This window comes from Lampetra planeri, chromosome 54 (genome assembly GCF_965212315.1).
Source record: "Lampetra planeri chromosome 54, kcLamPlan1.2.h2, whole genome shotgun sequence".
NCBI lineage: Eukaryota > Metazoa > Chordata > Hyperoartia > Petromyzontiformes > Petromyzontidae > Lampetra > Lampetra planeri.
In genome coordinates this window covers 6563452-6577104 of record NC_136160.1, presented here as the reverse complement: position 1 = coordinate 6577104, position 13653 = coordinate 6563452, and the positions used below count along the sequence as shown (strand labels likewise).

Here is a 13653-nt window from a genome sequence, read left to right as displayed (position 1 = left end):
TTTGTGACGTCATATTTGAGGGGGGGTCTGACTTTTTGTGACGCCGTGTGACGAAGGGGGGGGGTCAAAATCGTCCAAAATCGCGTGACGTCATTTATGGACGGCCCCTAAGCAGTTTAACGCGTAGGGTTTCGCGACCAATATTCTCCATAACAGATGGGGGGGGTTGGTGTAAGAAAGCTCAGCAAGTCACACAATATAAATAATTATATTAGCATACATTTCGTATGAATGTGCCAATATTAAATACATACCATAAAATGTTAAAATCCAAACAGTAACCTCGGACGATATAAGAGACATTTATAAACTCATTAATCGTAAACAATGCGGTTTCCAAGAGTAAACAGCGAGCGGGAACAAACTACATCACGCGTGCAGAGCGTCCGTTTCACTTTGACATTCGCTCGCAGCTACTTAACTAGTTAGGATTAACCTCACAAAATACACAGTCGGTTACTATATCGATGTCCATTAGTCATACTTTCATTTCTCAGAACCACGTTGGGTCAGGCAATGGGGCGGTGGTACACTCGGCCGAAACAAAATTCAACAAGAAGGGGGGGAGGGGGGTGGTGTGTAAGACAATCCGGCAAATGTTGAGAACCACTCATTTGTGCGGGTGATCCACCAACCCTCCTCGCTGCTGCCTCTACAGTGCTGGAGGACCACAGTTCAGCCACGTGCATAGCCACCACCACCACCAACACCGCCACCACCACCGCCACCACCAACACCGCCACCACCACGACCACTGCCACCGCCACCACCGCCGCCGCCACCACCTCCGCCACCGCCGCCACCGCCACCACCGCCGCCGCCACCACCACCACCGCCACCACCACCACCCGGCTATCCCCCATCGGCCACATGGCCTCTCGCTGCGATAACCCCGTGCACCATAAAATATTTTTTTAGCTATCAATAAAGATACAGTGCTATGATGTGTGTGTGTATTTGTGATTAGTTTTATACTACAACCTATAATTTATGGAGCCTTATATTGATTAGTGGTACAGTGACGTTTGGTTGATGCCACTCAATTATTTAAATTCGGCGATTAGATTCCATGCAATGACATAAAATGTCCTCTTCGGCCTTTAACTTCCACAAAATGTCAATAAGTTTGCTGATTGTGGTCACGGAATTACAGAACATGTCGTTTCTTGAACAAACTTAAACGACGAGTCTAGAACGCCGTTGGTTACATTGGCGCACTGATCGCACTGATGTGTTTTTGTTTTAAACGTGAAATTATCCTTATGGCGGTACCCCGGGGCACCAAATAATACAAACTAGCCGAGGCAATTAAATATTTTATTTCTGGGTCGCAAATTTTTTTACCAGGGCTGAACTTAACTCCGCGACTGCGATACCAATCGATCCGAATTCGGTGCCACACTCCGCGATGTCGAAACGCCAAACCATAGCATTAAAAGTCCGTTATCGAAAAATTCAACTTTGAACACTAGTGCATCGTGAGTACAGCACGTCGAGATGAGTCGATTGCCGCATCGCCGACCATCAACAGACTAAACGTGACTGCATCACGGACATCGTGCGAGAGCCGGGTACGATGGAACCCCGGGGCACCGCCATCAGGTTCCATTCACCGCGCGCGTGTAGCAGCACTGCCCTCTGCTGCAATGAAACGGCGTGTCGGGGTCCGTCTCCTTTTTGTTGCGTGCGGTGGCAGCACTAAGGGGCCGTGCATAAATGACGTCACGCACCTGTGGGCGGGGGGTCAGAGATTTGTGACGAGGGGAGGGGCGGGTTTGAGAACTGTGACGTCACATAAAAATGCGCAACTTTAAATAAATATAGACAACACGTTCTACGTCATTAAATAGACTTTTAAATAAATGTGTTCTCCTACAACATCAGAGTGCAGCGCCACATTAAATACGCACTACAATGACAATAGTTTAAAGCGATTTGAAGCATGTTTTATTTGTGGTGGGGACAGAGCTTTGTGACGTCATATTTGAGGGGGGGTCTGACTTTTTGTGACGCCATGTGACGAGGGGGGGGGTCAAAAATCGTCCAAAATCGCGTGACGTCATTTATGGCCGGCCCCTTGTGATGGGACTTTGTAGGATGAAAGTTGAGATTTATAAAGGGCACGGGGTGACCAATAAGGTCTGATTCTAGATTTGAAGCTTTCGTGACTGCAAGGATTCATACTCCTAGGTTTTTCGGTAAAGTCACGTAGGTAAAAAAAATAGTAATAAAAAAAATGTAAGTAATAATAGAAATAATATGATAAATCACGACGTTTCGGAGGCAACACAAGTCTCCGTCATCAGGTGGGACCGTCACAGCTAGATTTACTCACTTGATACAGCAAATCTGGCTGTGACGGTCCCACCTGATGGCGGAGAGTTGTGTTGCCTCCGAAACGTGGTGATTTTATTTATTTATTATTTCTATTATTTTTTACCTACGTGACTTTACCGAAAAACCTAAGAGAATAAGGTCTGAATTGGTCTGTAATAAGGTAGGCACTGATAAGGGGTTGACAGGTATGCTATACACTATACACCAGAGGTGGGACAAAGTCATTGTTATGCAAGTCCAAGTCGAGTCGCAAGTCATCAAATTCATGACTCGAGTCTGACTCGAGTCCAAGTCACATGACTCGAGTCCACATCTCATAGGTGGGACAAAGTCATTGTTATGCAAGTCCAAGTCGAGTCGCAAGTCATCAAATTCATGACTCGAGTCTGACTCGAGTCCAAGTCACATGACTCGAGTCCACACCTCTGCTATACACTACTATACATTATACACTACTTTACACGACATTACTATACACTACACTACTACACTATGCCATACCTGTCAACCCATACGGTTTACCCATATTCTTGTACGTGGAAATTGAGTTTTCAGGTCCATACGCCGTACAGCCGTTTCAATATGGGAAAAACAATGTTTGTGTCTATTTGTTTGTGTTTCTCCCTTGTGATGGCACTTTGTAGGATGCACGTTGAGATTGATAAGGGCACGGGGTGACCAATGAGGTCTGAATTGGTCTGTGATAAGGCAGGTACTGATAAGGGGTTGACAGGTTTGCATTTGTGATGAAAGAGCTTCATAGCTCATCGGATTCATCCTGCAGTCTAAATAAACATTATGATTCTGCTAATCACCACCACCTCATTGCCAACTCGTTCCTCTCCCCTCTGCCAGATCCCGCAGCTGCTGCACAGTAGACATGCAATGAGCTCCAAGATATGCCCTGTCATTCTCCCACCATCGGCTCTTAGGTCTTCTCTTCCCTTTGGTCGCAAGGCACGCGGGCCACTGGAGGTCCCTGGTGGCCTTTAGTTCGACCCCTGTGAAAACACCCCCCAGCATCATCACCATCATCGTGCTGCTTTCAAACCCCCAATGGTTTCAAATTCGTTGCGGCACCCTCACACACCGATGATGTCTTATCGGCGAAAGTGGCCCCCTCTGAAAAATGAGTGGAGAACACTGCTTTACACTATCGTCTTTCACCCCATCCTGCACCACGTGTCCCAACCCAGCGCAGCCGTGTTTTTGCCACCTCATAATCCACAAACCTCACGTGGCACGTTCTGTTCTTGCTCTCTTCTTCAACTTCTTCTTCCCTACGGTTGATGTCACATTCAGGTGGTCAAGTCCAGACAACCGCGTCAGGGGTAGCGGAGTTTATCGCCGTGGTGTCTCCTTCGTATTTGTAGATCGGGGGGCATTGCGTCGTTTCTTCGTTGCACGGTCTCTGTTTTGGATGACCACAGTCGCACAATGGAGACTTTTTAATTTCCCATTTGTGCATCAGGTATGCACATCTGACAAGGTTTGTGCAGTGGATGCGGTTTAGGGTGGACCGTGAGCTTCGTGGGAGATTAAACCCCAGGGATATTCTGAGTTGGCTCTTTCACAGCAACTTGTTTGTGAGTTCTTTTGAACTCCATTCAGCTCTCCTCCAAGCTTCATTGAGATTTAACTCGCATTGTTGAAGGCTCAGCGCATGGATCCAAAAGGGATTGCTTGACTTCAAGCAATGAGGAGGGACGTTATTGAGGTCCTGGTGAATTGGAAGGCGATTTTTTGTCCCCCCGACTCACAGGACTTCACTCACGGAGGGTTGCAGCGTTGTGGCTGATGAGTCTTTTTGCCAAGAAAGTCCTACAATCATTGTCACACACAAGGGTGGAGAGGATTTTTGCATCGCGGTATATTCATCACACAAGAAAACAAATCATATTCTTTGGTAAAGTCACGTAGATAGGTTTTTTTTTGTTATTTTATTTGAACCTATCTATGTGACTCTTTGGTTCTTTCGGTAAAGTCCTGTATAAAGATCAAATAATAAATTAAATACTAGCATACGACGTTTCGATTGCAACACAAGCAATCATCATCAGGTATAAATGAAATAGCAACAAAAATCTAACCAGAAAACTATAGACAGACATATAAGCAAACAGATATCACCAAGATACATAGAGAGAGAGTAACACAGGCACAGAGAGGGAGATCGTCTCTGTGGTGAGGCCTTAAATAGACAGAGGGGCGGGGGCGGAGAGAGGGAGGGGTTAGGGAAAAAATTAACATGTTAATGAGTATGGCGACGCGTGGTCAAGTACGCAAGCTTGAACCCTAGGAAAGAGGGAGAAAGAACACACTAAATTAAATAACCTAGCAAAATATCGAAATGTTATGTAATACAACACAGAGAGTCGGTCAACACACAATTAACGCATAGCCTGCTCGATTACGTATTTCAAAGATTGCTAAGTTAGAATTTAAGTGTGAAAATTCCAAAGAGAGACAAAACATAAAACAAGAGGAACGGAGACACACAGACAGAGCAGAACATAAGAACGACAAAAAACGAGTGGAGACAGAAAAAGTACACTAAATGCACAGGCAGAGAGAGAGAAAACAAAAAAACCTAGAGAGAGAGAGAAAAAGATAAACTTGAAACTTCTCCGTAGAAGTGGTTCGATCTAAAATTTTGAGCTTTCGTGACTGCTGCAGGAATTACTCTTTGGTTCTTTCGGTAAAGTCACGTAGAAAGATAAAAGAATAAATAAATAGCATTAATTTATTATTTTATCTTTATACGTGACTATCTATGTGACTTTACCGAAAGACCCAAAGAATATTAATTCCTCCAGTCACGAGAGCTTTAAGTCAAAACAAATAATGTTCTACAATTCTTTGATTGAAGGGCTTCCCACGGTGTCGGCCATGGGGATTGTTTAACCATCCCTCTCCCCGCTGGTCAGTGCAGGACCTCGTTCAGATATCACTCGCCGCTGATGTTAGCGGTGACCGTGAATCGTGTCAAATCGCCGGCTTCGTAGCGCAGTGACGATCTCTTCGATTCCCAGCCACGGCTAACATCACCGACGAACGTCATCCAATCCACTGCTCCCCTTCTCGTTCATGAACCCGCACTTGTGGGCGTGGGGAAGTATGGCCAATTAACCCCCGTGATTGACGTGACTTGGGGAGAGGATTGAGAAAGGGCTGTAAGCGATCATTATACTGGTAGGAACGAAGTGGACCAGACCACCAATAGATGAATGTGTCCGTCCGTCCGTTCGTCCGTCCGTCCGTCCGTCCGTGTATCAACATCGCCCCCTACTGCAAACATTTGGCATGACCCTGTCCGACAAGATGGCCGCCCGCTCCCCCTGCGATCTGTGAAATAAACAAGATGGCCGTCGCTTCCGGCGCCTCACGGCGAAACTTTAAACTTCGCTTCAAATTTACTTTACTGAAACGCAGCACGTTTTTTTAAAAAATTACTTAACTGAAACGCAGCACGTTTTTGTAACACAGAGACAAGAAACATTTATTAACACAGAGACGAGATATATTTAATCGCCTTATTTGTGCACGAAAAGCACGGCGCGAGGCCTAGTGTGGCAGGCTTCGCGAGGCCTAGTGCGGCAGGCTTCGCGAGGCCTACTGCAGAGAAGGCATCGCGAGGCCTACTGCAGAGAAGGCTTCGCGAGGCCTAGTGCAGAAGGCTTCGCTAGGTCTACTGCAGAGAAGGCTTCGCGAGGCATTAGTGCAGCAGGCTTCGCGAGGCCTAGTGCGGCAGGCTTCGCGAGGCCTACTGCAGAGAAGGCATCGCGAGGCCTACTGCAGAGAAGGCATCGCGAGGCCTACTGCAGAGAAGGCTTCGCGAGGCCTACTGCAGGGAAGGCTTCGCGAGGCCTACTGCAGAGGCTTCGCGAGGCCTAGTGCAGAAGGCTTCGCTAAGTCTACTGCAGAGAAGGCTTCGCGAGGCCTAGTGCGGCAGGCTTCGCTAGGCCTAGTGCGGGAGGCTTCGCGAGGCCTAGTGCAGAAGGTGGTGGTGGGGGGTGGTGGGGTGGTGGTGGTGGGTGGTGGGGGGGTGGTGAGGGCTGGTGGGAGGGGTGGTGTTGAGGGTGGTGTTGGGGGGGTCTTTAAATCTCACAGCGTTTCTTGTCAAAACAAACACTTTTAATTAATGTTACACTAGAATACAGTAATTTTTTCTTTAACTCCTCTATACCCGGTCGATATCCCTGTACCGGTACTAAGCAGAGGTGGGACAAAGTCATTGTTATGCAAGTCCAAGTCGAGTCGCAAGTCATCAAATTCATGACTCGAGTCTGACTCGAGTCCAAGTCACATGACTCGAGTCCACACCTCTGGTACTAAGTATTATTCCTACCAGCCCACCCCGCAGGGTCCTGTTTGTTTTCCATTAGGAGCTGTCCATAAATGACGTCACGCGATTTTGAACGATTTTTGACCCCCCCCCTCGTCACACGGCGTCACAAAAAGTCAGACCCCCCATCAAATATGACATCATAAAGCTCTGCCCCCCCCCCCCAAAAAAAAACATATTTCCATTTTGAAAATAAAACATGCTTCAAATCGCTTTAAACTATTGTCATTGTAGTGCGTATTTAATGTGGCATTCTGATGTTGTAGGAGAAAACATTTATTAAAAAGTCTATTTAATTAAGTAGAACGTGTTGTCTATATTTATTTAAAGTTGCGCATTTTGATGTGACGTCACATTTCTCAAACCCCCCCCCCCCTCGTCACACATCGTCACAAATGTCTGACTCCCCTCCCCCCCCTAGGTGCGTGACGTCATTTATGGACGGCCCTTTACTCTGAACTGTCATTTGCAATGTAGTTAGTAACGGAGTACATTACTTCAGACCTCGACGCGTATTCGGAAGGTTGTGAGTTCCAATCTCGGTCGAGGGCCAACTCAATGCACCATCCCTTCGAAGATGACATTTGGAATCAGTTTGTGGTTTTTAGTTCCCGGCCATGGGAATGTGGAATTTCCACCACTGGACTGGCAACGATGCTAAACTGCAAACGCGCGGACGACCTCAACAGGGGACTGCTCCTCTCTTACGATGCGAGTAAAACGCGTGAATTGTTGGTAGAAATGATATTGCGTTTGTAAATTACTCATTTGCAGAGGTGGGACAAAGTCATTGTTATGCAAGTCCAAGTCGAGTCGCAAGTCATCAAATTCATGACTCGAGTCTGACTCGAGTCCAAGTCACATGACTCGAGTCCACACCTCTGCTCATTTGTATCTTGAAGACGCCTGTGGGCCATGCCGAAGTCTGGCTCTGTGGAGTCTGCTGGACGAGCTGGTGATGAAACCTAATTGCTGTACTGTACAGGGTGGTCCAGATGTCTTGTGACCCCCCCCCCCCCAATTAAATGACCCCTACAATTGTTTTGTTTGATTTGCATCTTCATTCCTCTTCTTGGTTCTTTCGGTAAAGTCACGTAGAAGGGAAATAATAAAATAATAAAAATAAAGCATAATAAAATAATTCTCACGACGTTTCGGCCACAACGCAAGCAGCCGTCCTCAGGTGAAGACCTGGTCTTCCCTTCTACGTGACTTTACCGAAAGAACCAAGAAGATGAATCCCTGCAGTCACGAAAGCTTTAAATCGAAAATCTTCATTTCTGTTGTAAATCAATCTATTACAACAATGACGTTTTATATAATTAAATGGGGGGGGGGGGGGTCACAAGACATTTGGACCACTGTGCACTGTATTTGGCAATGCTTGCTTTGGCAGTGGCGCCCTAAAGCTCAATTAACAACAAAAACAGTGGCACTAAAATAAAATGAAAATAGGCGACGTTTCGGGAAATGGCCCTTCTTCATAGCACAAGTGCTAGAAATATCTTACAGGCAACGATTCGGGGATAACACTTCATCGCTCCATAAAGAAGGAATATTTGGGCCGAAGCACGTGCTTTGAAGAATGTGCCATTAAGAAGGGCAATTGCCCGAAACGTCGGATATATTACATTTATCTCCGGTCATGCCACACAATGTCATTGACATGCATTTAGATTATTTGCATTGTTCTGCTGCTATAAATTTCCACATGATACGCCACTTTGTTCAGCTACCGTTTGTGGCTAATAGCTCAGGTGGGCTTTAACAGGTAACATTAAAACAACGTTTAGTTTTATTTTAACTTGTTTTTAAAGTACATTTTTGTGTTTAACCTTTCTTTTACTTTACACTCGTGTCGCGTTTTATGTATCGTTTGTTGCTGTTACTTTGCATCTGTGCCGGGGGAGGGGGTGAAGAGCTTTAAATCTCTTCGGATTCCCCCCTCCAGTATAAGAAAACAATTGTGAGATTCTGACGAATGTGTTGAGATTTGTGATGAATCCCAAGAAACGCACTCGGAGGCGATGGGGGGAGGGGCGGCGACGGAGGGAGGGGCGGGGGGAGGGGCGGGGGGAGGGGCGGGGGGAGGGGGGGGCGGCGACGCGCGCCTTGGGGGGGATGGGTGACGTCATTACCGCGTTGCATTTCCCAATGTGGATGAGCGGCGTTCCTCGCACGCGATTGGTCGAGAGGAGGCCGGGGGGGGCGGGGAGGGTGAGCGGAGGCGTGGCTCTCGGTGCCAAAGTTGACCAATCAGGAGGCGTCCGTGGGGATAATCATTGAGGCCTCATGTGACGGCCACATGGCCTCTCGCTGCGATAACCCCAGGCACCGTAAAATATTTTTTTAGCTATCAATCAATATACAGTGCTATGATGTGTGTGTGTTTGTGATTAGTTTTATACTGCATATGTACAAAAAAATATTACAACCTATAATTTATGGAGCCTTGTATTAATTAGTGTTACAGTGACGTTTGGTTGATGCCACTACATTATTTTAATTCGGCGATTAGATTCCATGCAATGACATTAAATGTCCTCTTCGGCCTTTAACTTCCATAAAATGTCAATAAGTTTGCTGAATGCGGTCACGGAATTACAGAAAATGACGTGTAATGCCCGTTTATCTGATCATAAAAGTACTTAAAATGTCATTAACTGCCTTCAACTTCACTGCGAATTGCATTCAAATTCCATTAAAGACCTGGAATTTGGTCAATAAATTACTTAACATTTTTAAACTAAACTGCTTTTGTTTCACCAGGTAAGGCCCACTGAGCTATGTAGCTCTTTTTCAGAAGCGATCTGGCTATCACAAATAATAGCTCAACGAAGTGGCTCATCACGTGGAAATGTATAGCAGCCAAATATTCTAAACTCACGTTTCTAAATGTTGAGGGAAAACCGGAGGACCCGGAGAAAAATCCACGCGACCACGGGGAGAGACACGCCAAATCTAAATATACCTCCAGTTTACCAGGCAAGGCAGTTAAAATCTCGCCACCGCGGCACCAAATTCTATTGTTTTGTGCCATGAACAACCATTGCCTGAAACGTCGCCTATTATATATTTTTATTTTTAAGGCCACACAGTGTTTTATTGAGCTTTCGTGCCTGTGCACCACTGCCAACGCAGAAGCAGGCTCGCCAAGCAATTTATATGCGGTCACACAAAAATGTCTTAAACTCTCTTCAACCCCTTCAAATGCATACACAAACTCAGCAATATGAGTCTGAAAACAATAAAGAAATGTCGAGGCACATTGAGGGCTTCTTGGAAAAAGGATAGTTTAAAAAAATTCTGTAAATGAAATATTATGTGGAAAGAACTTGGGGTGCCCGGAGAAAAGCTATTCCTGCCAGAAGAGACAGCATTTAAACACTGCAAGAAACATAAATAAGCAGAATACACACATTCCCATATCTCACCCTGCATATGAAAGTATGTTTGCCACATCCCATTAGTCACACGGCCTTCTGGGATAATATAAGGCAGTAATCACGTGGGTTCTTTACCCAGGGTATCCTCACTGGGTCTGAAGACTGTCTTTCAAAGCCCAGTCCTGCTACTTTGGGAAATCTGGCCAATCCCATTCACCTCGATTAGTACACGCACAGCCCTTTTGTCAATCCACTGCTGGATAAGGGCCTCCCCACGACTAGCTCAGGTCGCCATAATTCACCGCGCGAAGGCGCAGAGCATAGACGTGGGGAGCTTACAAGTGCAGTCCAACACGACTGTAGTTGTTTTGGCCCGTCATTCGATTGCGTGTGTTGTTTATCCGTTGTGTACAATTGGGTGGAGGGGGTGCTGTGTAAATGATATGACGAGCCAAAGGGTCAAATGACGACAAGGCGGATGATCGTGACGGGAAAGACGAGGGGAAATTATGTTTTATTAGAACGTCAGTACTGTCGTGATTGTGAACATTTTCTGATGAGGTTTATATTTAGTTAACAACATTTGTGAATAGGCTTGTGAATTCTTTGGGGTTATTAAATCCAACGATTCAATGTAGCCGTGATGTGATTTTTGGGGGTATATAGCGTGCGTGTGAATACATTTCGTTTATCTGTGCAATAGATGCACTTACGAAAATAGGTATTATGTGTGCAGTGTAGTTTGTGAATAGAATTTGAAGTGGACTTTTTTTTTTAAAAGTGTGAATAGATGTTGCTACTAGTCAGGAGGCTTAAATTCGGTGCAATGTGCAATTAGATTCATGAACAATAGATTCCCAGTAAACCACATGCCAACAATGTTGGGCAGATGTTCGCCCAACGTTCACACAACGTTCACCCAACGGTTTCACCCGCACGCCAACGTTGAGCCAACGTTCGTCGTTTTTCCACGGTGCAAATTTTTTTTATTTTTACAAACGCGGCCGATGCGAGTTGTAGGGGGGGCAATGGCTCACACAGCCTCCTGTCCCCTCCTGGTGTGTGTGTGCGCGTGGACTGTTACGGACCTCATCCTCCCTGTCCAGGTAAATTATGTTAATTGCACACACACAGATATATATAAATAAACAAATGAAGGCTGTGCACGCCGTACTTATCCAGGCTGTGAATTCCAACCGCGTGGGCTCAAGCACCCCCCACCCACCCCCACCGCCCCGCCCCCAACCAAAGAAGCAGCCGCGGCACCGCGGAGCGCAGCGACGTCTCGCTCCATCATCCTCCTCATCATCCTCCTCATCATCATCATCCCTGCCCCCTCCCTCCTCCTCCTCCCATCCTCCTGCTGGGCCTCCTGCCCCCCCCCTCTTCCTCGTCCTCCTTGTTCAAGAATAACCCCGCGACAGCCCCAAACATCCATCGCTCGCTCGCTCGCTCTCATCTCACGCGGTCGGGGGGCAGCAGCAACAGCATCCCCAACGCCCCCCCCCCCTTAGCCGAGGTGGGAGCTTGCGAACAAGCGGGCAGGGTTAGTAAATGATAAAGTTTATTTGAAAGAGAGAGGGTCACATTGCTTCTGCTCGTTCGTCTTCATTCTCTTTGACAAAGAGGATTAAGAGAGATGCTGCTGCTGATGATGATGATGCTGATGATGATGCTGCAGATGTAAGCGGGCCCGTCCCGTTTCCTCCTCATCATCATCCTCCTCCTCCTGCTCGGTTCATCCTCTCCGGTAAGGATCCGCTCGCTCGCTCGTTCGCCGCCTGTCGCTGTGAGAATTGAGTGATCGCTATTTGCAAGAGCAAATACAACGCCTTCGTTCGGTGTCGGCGTGTTGTGAAAAACGTTGATCAGTCTCCTCTCTGTGTGTGTCTGTGTGTGTGTCTCTGTGTCTCTGTGTGTGTGTGTCTCTGTGTGTGTCTCTGTGGGTGTCTCTGTGGGTGTCTCTGTGTCTCTGTGTGTGTGTCTCTGTGTGTGTCTCTGTGTGTGTGTCTTTGTGTGTCTCTGTGTCTCTGTGTGTGTCTCTGTGTCTGTGTGTCTTTGTGTGTCTGTGTGTGTGTCTCTGTGTGTGTGTCTGTGGGTGTCTGTGTCTCTGTGTCTCTGTCTCTGTGTGTGTGTGTCTGTGTGTGTTTCTCTGTGTGTGTCTCTGTGTCTGTGTGTGTGTCTCTGTGTGTGTCTCTGTGTGTGTCTGTGTGTGTGTCTCTGTGTGTTTCTCTGTGTCTGTGTGTGTGTCTCTGTGTGTGTGTGTCTCTGTGTGTCTCTGTGTGTGTGTCTTTGTGTGTCTCTGTGTCTCTGTGTGTGTCTCTGTGTCTGTGTGTCTTTGTGTGTCTGTGTGTGTGTCTCTGTGTGTGTGTCTGTGGGTGTCTGTGTCTCTGTGTCTCTGTCTCTGTGTGTGTGTTTCTGTGTCTGTGTGTGTTTCTCTGTGTGTGTCTCTGTGTCTGTGTGTGTGTATCTGTGTGTGTCTCTGTGTGTGTCTGTGTGTGTGTCTCTGTGTGTTTCTCTGTGTCTGTGTGTGTGTCTCTGTGTGTGTGTGTCTCTGTGTGTCTCTGTGTGTGTGTCTTTGTGTGTCTCTGTGTCTCTGTGTGTGTCTCTGTGTCTGTGTGTCTTTGTGTGTCTGTGTGTGTGTCTCTGTGTGTGTGTCTGTGGGTGTCTGTGTCTCTGTGTCTCTGTCTCTGTGTGTGTGTTTCTGTGTCTGTGTGTGTTTCTCTGTGTGTGTCTCTGTGTCTGTGTGTGTGTATCTGTGTGTGTCTCTGTGTGTGTCTGTGTGTGTGTCTCTGTGTGTTTCTCTGTGTCTGTGTGTGTGTGTCTGTGTGTGTGTCTCTGTGTGTGTGTCTGTGTGTGGGGCCGGTCCGGTCGTGTTCCATCTGCTCGTGCGCCGTCACTACTCGTGGCGAGCGAGGCCGCTTCATGCGCCGTCGTTGCTGCGGATAACGGGGCCGCTGCTGCTGCTGCTGGTGGTGATGGTGGTGATGGTGGTGGTGATGGTGGTGGTGATGGTGGTGATGGTGGTGATGGTGGTGGTGATGGTGATGGTGGTGATGGTGGTGGTATTGGTGGTGATGGTGGTGTTGATGTTGATGGTGGTGGTTCTGATAGTTGTGGTGTTGGTTCTGCTGGTGGTAGTGATGGTGGTAGTGATGGTGCTGATAGTTGTGATGGTGATGGTGTTGATGGTGGTGGTGTTGGTTCTGCTCGTGGTGTTGATGGTGGTGGTGGTGTTGATGGTGGTGTTGGTGCTGATGGTGGTGTTGATGGTGATGTTGGTGGTGTTCATGGTGGTGGTGTTGGTTCTGCTCGTGGTGTTGATGATGGTGGTTGCTGGGGATGGTGGTTCTGATGGTGGTGGTGGTTGCTGGTGGTGGTGTTGATGGTGGTGATGGTGGTGTTGGTTCTACTGGTGGTGTTGATGGTGGTGTTGCTGGTGGTGGTGGTTGCTGGTGGTGGTTGCTGGTGGTGGTGTTCATGGTGGGGAGCGGTAGCGTAGTGGTTAGCGCGCTGCGTTACGAACCCGGCGACCCGAGGTCGATTCCTGCTCACACCGGTGACGATTATCTGAATCGGTTCCGG

At 47.3% G+C, this 13653-nt stretch overlaps 1 protein-coding gene across 1 annotated transcript in view; it reads left to right on the top strand.

The window, feature by feature from the left end:
- Positions 1-11321: 11321 nt before the first annotated feature.
- The window catches only part of PLCG1 (phospholipase C gamma 1), a 72125-nt gene continuing 69793 nt past the window's right edge, over positions 11322-13653 (top strand). The window contains exon 1 of the mRNA XM_078617736.1: positions 11322-11818. The gene's annotated coding sequence lies outside the window, so the exon portion shown is untranslated. The remainder of the gene's footprint in view (positions 11819-13653) is intronic.